At 36.8% G+C, this 5,000-nt stretch overlaps 1 protein-coding gene across 1 annotated transcript in view; it reads left to right on the top strand.

Annotated features, from left to right (window-relative positions):
• Positions 1-117: 117 nt before the first annotated feature.
• LOC144975823 (neuroglian-like) overlaps positions 118-5,000 on the top strand; it is a 171,556-nt gene continuing 166,673 nt past the window's right edge. Inside the window, exon 1 of the mRNA XM_078920014.1 lies at positions 118-334. The gene's annotated coding sequence lies outside the window, so the exon portion shown is untranslated. The remainder of the gene's footprint in view (positions 335-5,000) is intronic.

Below are 5,000 nucleotides of genomic sequence, written 5' to 3'. Positions count from 1 at the left end.
ATAGTTATTTGGTTGAAATGACATATCTAAATATCAACTTTAATGGTTTAAAAAAATGGTCTCAATTTAGTTCAAGGAATTTTACTCTTTTTCACGCTCGTACCTTTTATTTACTTTATCGACGGAGGTCGGTGGCTGCCACTGCCTAATATCAAGTGCTAATTATAAATTCAAATTCTTTGCTAATGGAAAATTGATTAAATGTGTTATACTGTTATGAGAGTCATATGAAGAAGAGAATGCCAATTTTTCTAATACGTAGACAAAATTTCAGAAGCAATAAAACGCTTCTCTGGACTGGACCAACTAACTGACGGTTAGGTGTGAGTGTGAGGTGAGTACAGTATTAGATCAATCACTATCGACGATCGAGACTAGACGTCTAGAATACTTACACTACACACCTGACTTGACCTGGAATAAAATTTATTATTAATCGAACTTGTGCGGCGAAGCAGTCCTGTGTAAGGACTGGCTCTGAGGCACCTGAAAGTGTTGGTCCCGAGCATTTTGCCTATATTTATCCAACATTTGAATTTGGCTTTGAATGTTTTGTTGCCTTACCGCCTTACCTGACAGCACATAACTATTATAATTATAGAAAGTATTAGTATAGGTATCTAGAGTATAGATAGAACTCTTAAACTAAAAAGCCTTCGGAAAGTCATTGTTATTGTTTTTTTCTCTTTTCGTCTTAGTTTTGGTTTTTAATTTAAATGACCACGCTTACTTAACGTCAAGTAAATAACAAAAATCAAATTATTATTTTTATTATGGGAGATAGTTTTAGATGGTTTTCAACACTTGGTCCTTAAATATAGACTTTAGAACAATCTTCTTAGGTCCTAGGCTCTTCGTGGAGCGTCAACAAATCAACAAGTCAGTGTTTCACATTTATTTGTTATCGTTGTTGTCTTCTTTTGAGTTTGATAAATAACTGAAAATCTCTCTCTCTCTCTCTCTCTCTCTCTCTCTCTCTCTCTCTCTCTCTCTCTCTCTCTCTGTGAGAGAGTGTGTGTGTATGCTTGTGCTATTTGATTGTCATATTCATATTTGTAACAATGAATCACATAGAGCGTGATCTAGTCATGGTTAATGCGCTATAATATATTTATTATTATTAATATATTTTTTTTCGACGATAGGGAATCACCAGCTTGATTTTAATACCCTATTTGTATCGATCAATCAACATCTCAGTCTCAGTTCACAATCAATTTTACTTTCTGACTTTTCCATGATTCATTGGGGTATTTTTTAATTTCTAGTTTAGAGGACATGCCCCCCCCCCCCCCTCTCACCCCCTTCCCGGTACGTCATTTGCAAATGCATTTTGAAATCACAAAATGTCTTTCATTTGTTTTGAATTTAAATCGATAACTGAAGAAAAGGGTACTGTAACCACAATAACGACAATGTCAAAATTCTCTCTAGCTATTCAAAAATAGAGGTAATGAGTTTTAAACATTTTTTTTTTTAATCTCTTATTTATTCTACAACTGTTGTCGCATTTCTTTCATTCATGTTTTAATTTATCAAATCAAATCTTGATCATAAACCATTCTGTTGTATACAAATCAACATTAATATCTATTTTATACTGAATTTATGGAAATGTTTATAAAACATTTCTGGCAAATCATTTATCTTCCAAATTATAGTTTCATCATAATTGGAGACCAAACTATTTTCATCAACAGAACGGTTATGTAAGGTTAGAATGTGTTCGCTGTTTTTTGTTGCTCTTTTGCTGAAAACAGTAAGATACGATGCCATATTGTGTGGCTCAGTCTTATTGTATGACATTTGGCTTCTGACCAGTAGTAGGTCCCTGGTTTGAGTCCTTGGCCCACTGTGGTTGCCACAATTGAATCCATGGAAAAGATTTTTCAGTCATTGTCTCTAACCAAACTTGAGTGAGTAATAGCTGTCACCAGTGTTTTCTCAGTCGAAAAAAACTCAAACAAAACAAAATGGCTCGCAAGAACTTTTTCTAGGCCCTCCAGGCCATATGACTCGTATTTCATGTTCAGTCTTGATGTTGCCTTGTAAAAGTACTTTGAGCACATAAAGCGGATATTGCACCATGTAAATTCTCAGTGACAGTAAAATCAACAGCGCATACTGACTACTTCGGATAACAAGTTCACATGTCAATGCATTTTTATATGAAAATTTGCTAAAGCTGAATGACGACAAAGCAGAGGTGATGTATGTAGAGAATAGAATATTTTGGAATGAGATGAAATTGAAGGTAGGAGAGGTGAAATAGATATTGTTTATAAGGTAAAAATTTTTAGAATATTCTTAGATTTGGAACTGTCAATGGACTACTTAATTAAGACAATGATCCAATCATTAACCTGTCGGTTGAAAAAAAATGGATCTATTCGGTTTCTGAGAATGTTACCAACAAACTTATCCGTTTCTCTTGTATTTTCAAAGCTGGATCGTGTTATTTAGTGTTTCGGAAAATAAGCTCAAACGGCTGCAGATATATCATAATTCTGAAATTATTGAGCTTTTGAGCTTTTTTTTAATATAGCACAATATCCACTAAATGTGCTCAAAGCACTTTACAAGGGGTCCCTGGTCAACAGCAACATTTAACATGTAGGACGGGACATGACGCCTGTTAGGCGATATTACAATTTTTTGGACAATGGCAACGCTGTTAACGTCCAGGTACTCATTTTACACCTGAGTATGGTGAGAGAATGTGAGTAAAGAGTCTTTTCCAAGGACTCAACTATGCGCCGAGTGAGGCTCGAACCCAGGACCTTCCGATCCGAAAACGAGTGTCATACCACTAGACCACACAGCTGCAAAAAAAGGCTATTACAAAGAATTGCCTGATCTATTGAAAGCTGTTGACAAGTCGAGTAAAATAAATATGTAGATGTCCCATTTGCTGCAAGACAACAATAAATCATTCATAATTTTCTGTAAAGCAGTTTCAGTGCTTTGATACTCTCTATAATCTATTGTTGTTTTCAATAAAATTATTAGACAGAAGGTTTGAGTTCAACTGTTTTAAAACAATTTTTTTGAGAACCTTAGAAGTAAAGGTCAAATTTGATACAAGGTGGCCATTTTTAAAATCATCAAGGTCAAGGTTAAATTTTTGTAAAGGTCAATATCCCTGTATTAGACCAAGCATTTTACCACTTGGCCAAAGATGTCAGAACAATATTTGGATAATAAAGTCTCTTTTAGGAGTCATTGTACTTTTTTGTTGTTGTTGGATTTAATATTGCATTTTTGAATTGTATCCATTATGCTTTTTACGAGAAGAATGCAGCACCCTTAATAATATTGGGCCAATTATAAATAGTTGGCTACAAAAGTGATAAGGAAAGGCTAGAAATCTGTCTAGTTGACAACATAGGTAATAAATTGAAAGATTACAAAATCTAAAGTTAGGTGCATAATCTCCGAGTAAAGCAGGGAAAAGGATATTTTAAAAATAGAAAAATAATGAACCTCAAAACCTCCTTATTTTCAAAGAGACATTCTACCATTGAGGCTGTGATAAAAATTCATTTTCATGTTGAATGTCATTAAGATACAAGGATAGCAAAATTATGCAGAGCTGGGGAAACTATCACAATGACTAGATCTCATCATTTATTCTGGTTTGAGTATATCAGTTGACAATTTGTACTGAAACTGAGAGACTGGCACAAAAAAAAAAAAAAGTATTGGATTTATATGAATTCACTTTTAAAGAGTGTTGTTGTTTTATGTTTTTTTTTTTACAGTGGATAAAATTGGTTGCCTGTTGTGATATAAGTCTAGGATAGAGAAACAATTTCAAACTCGGAATCAAAACCTATCCATCAAATTCTCTGCGTCATAGTCCCAAAACATTGTGATCGATATTCACAAACCGAATTGGGAACTGATTCGGCTGGCAGTGGCAGGCATGTACCAGAAGGTAGCAATGGTCAAACTGAATAATCTGACCAAATCATAGCAGCTACACTACAATTATGACAATCTGACCAGCCTTCAAGTTATTAAAAATATTTTTGACATTTATCACGATTTTCAAAACTCATTGATGTCCGAAAATCCAACAGAAAATTGTACAATGCTTCACATTTTCATTTGCTTTTGTTTAAAGTTTGTAAATATTGTTCAGGATCTGTAGAGCCGATCATTTTTACGTGCGGGCATGTATTGCACACAGCTATGCTTTGGACAGATCCATTAAAAAAAAAAAACAGCAGCAAACTATATGACTTATTAGTGGCCATCTATCAATATTGATTCAAATATAATGAAGTCATCATCATATCTTGTCGCGCCAGTGAGTCAGCCAGTCCCGGGCAGTCTGGTTGCATTCCCTCAGGTCAGCATTGGTGCAGTGAGGTCCCAGCGAGCATTCGGACAGGATGTGGTCCATGGTCTGTCTGGGGTGACCGCATGGGCATTCAGTGCCCGGTGAGATTTTCCATTTAAAGAGGTTGGTGGCGGTGTTTCCCACCTTTGCTCTAGCTCTGTTCAACGCCACCCATTCTTTTCTCTTGAGGTCTGTGCCTGCTGGGAGCTTTTCTGTTGGGGGCTGGAGGGCATCGTTTGCTGTCTTGTCCCATTCTACCCATTTGTCCAGGCGGAAGAATGCTGAGTGGTCTGGGTGAAGGCTCTCTACTGTGAGGAAGCTTTTTCTTGATTTGAGCCTGCTTTTGGGGCAATTGTGGTCATGAAGGGGGTGTCTCTGATCCATTTCCTGTTTGTATTTTTGTATTTGGGCATGAGTTTCCCTCCGGATGTGTGGTGGGGCTATTCCTGCTGCACGGTAGACCAGTGGTAATGGTGTTGCTCTCAGCTGGCCCGTTATGATCCGGCAGGCGTTGTTGAGCTCGGGGTCTAGCTTGGAGGCATGGCATGATCGGGCCCATACAGCTGAGCAGTACTCCGCAGTTGAGTAGCTGAGGGCCAATGCTGTGGTCCTTAGAGTTTTAGGGTCAGTTCCCCAGTTCATGTTTGCCAGCTTT

The sequence above is a fragment of the Berghia stephanieae genome, chromosome 6 (genome assembly GCF_034508935.2).
Source record: "Berghia stephanieae isolate SIO BIC M18660-M18661 chromosome 6, UCSD_Bste_1.3, whole genome shotgun sequence".
NCBI classification, from domain to species: Eukaryota; Metazoa; Mollusca; class Gastropoda; order Nudibranchia; family Aeolidiidae; genus Berghia; species Berghia stephanieae.
Note: the sequence above shows the minus strand (reverse complement) of the source record. Positions and strands in the feature narration are given on the sequence as shown.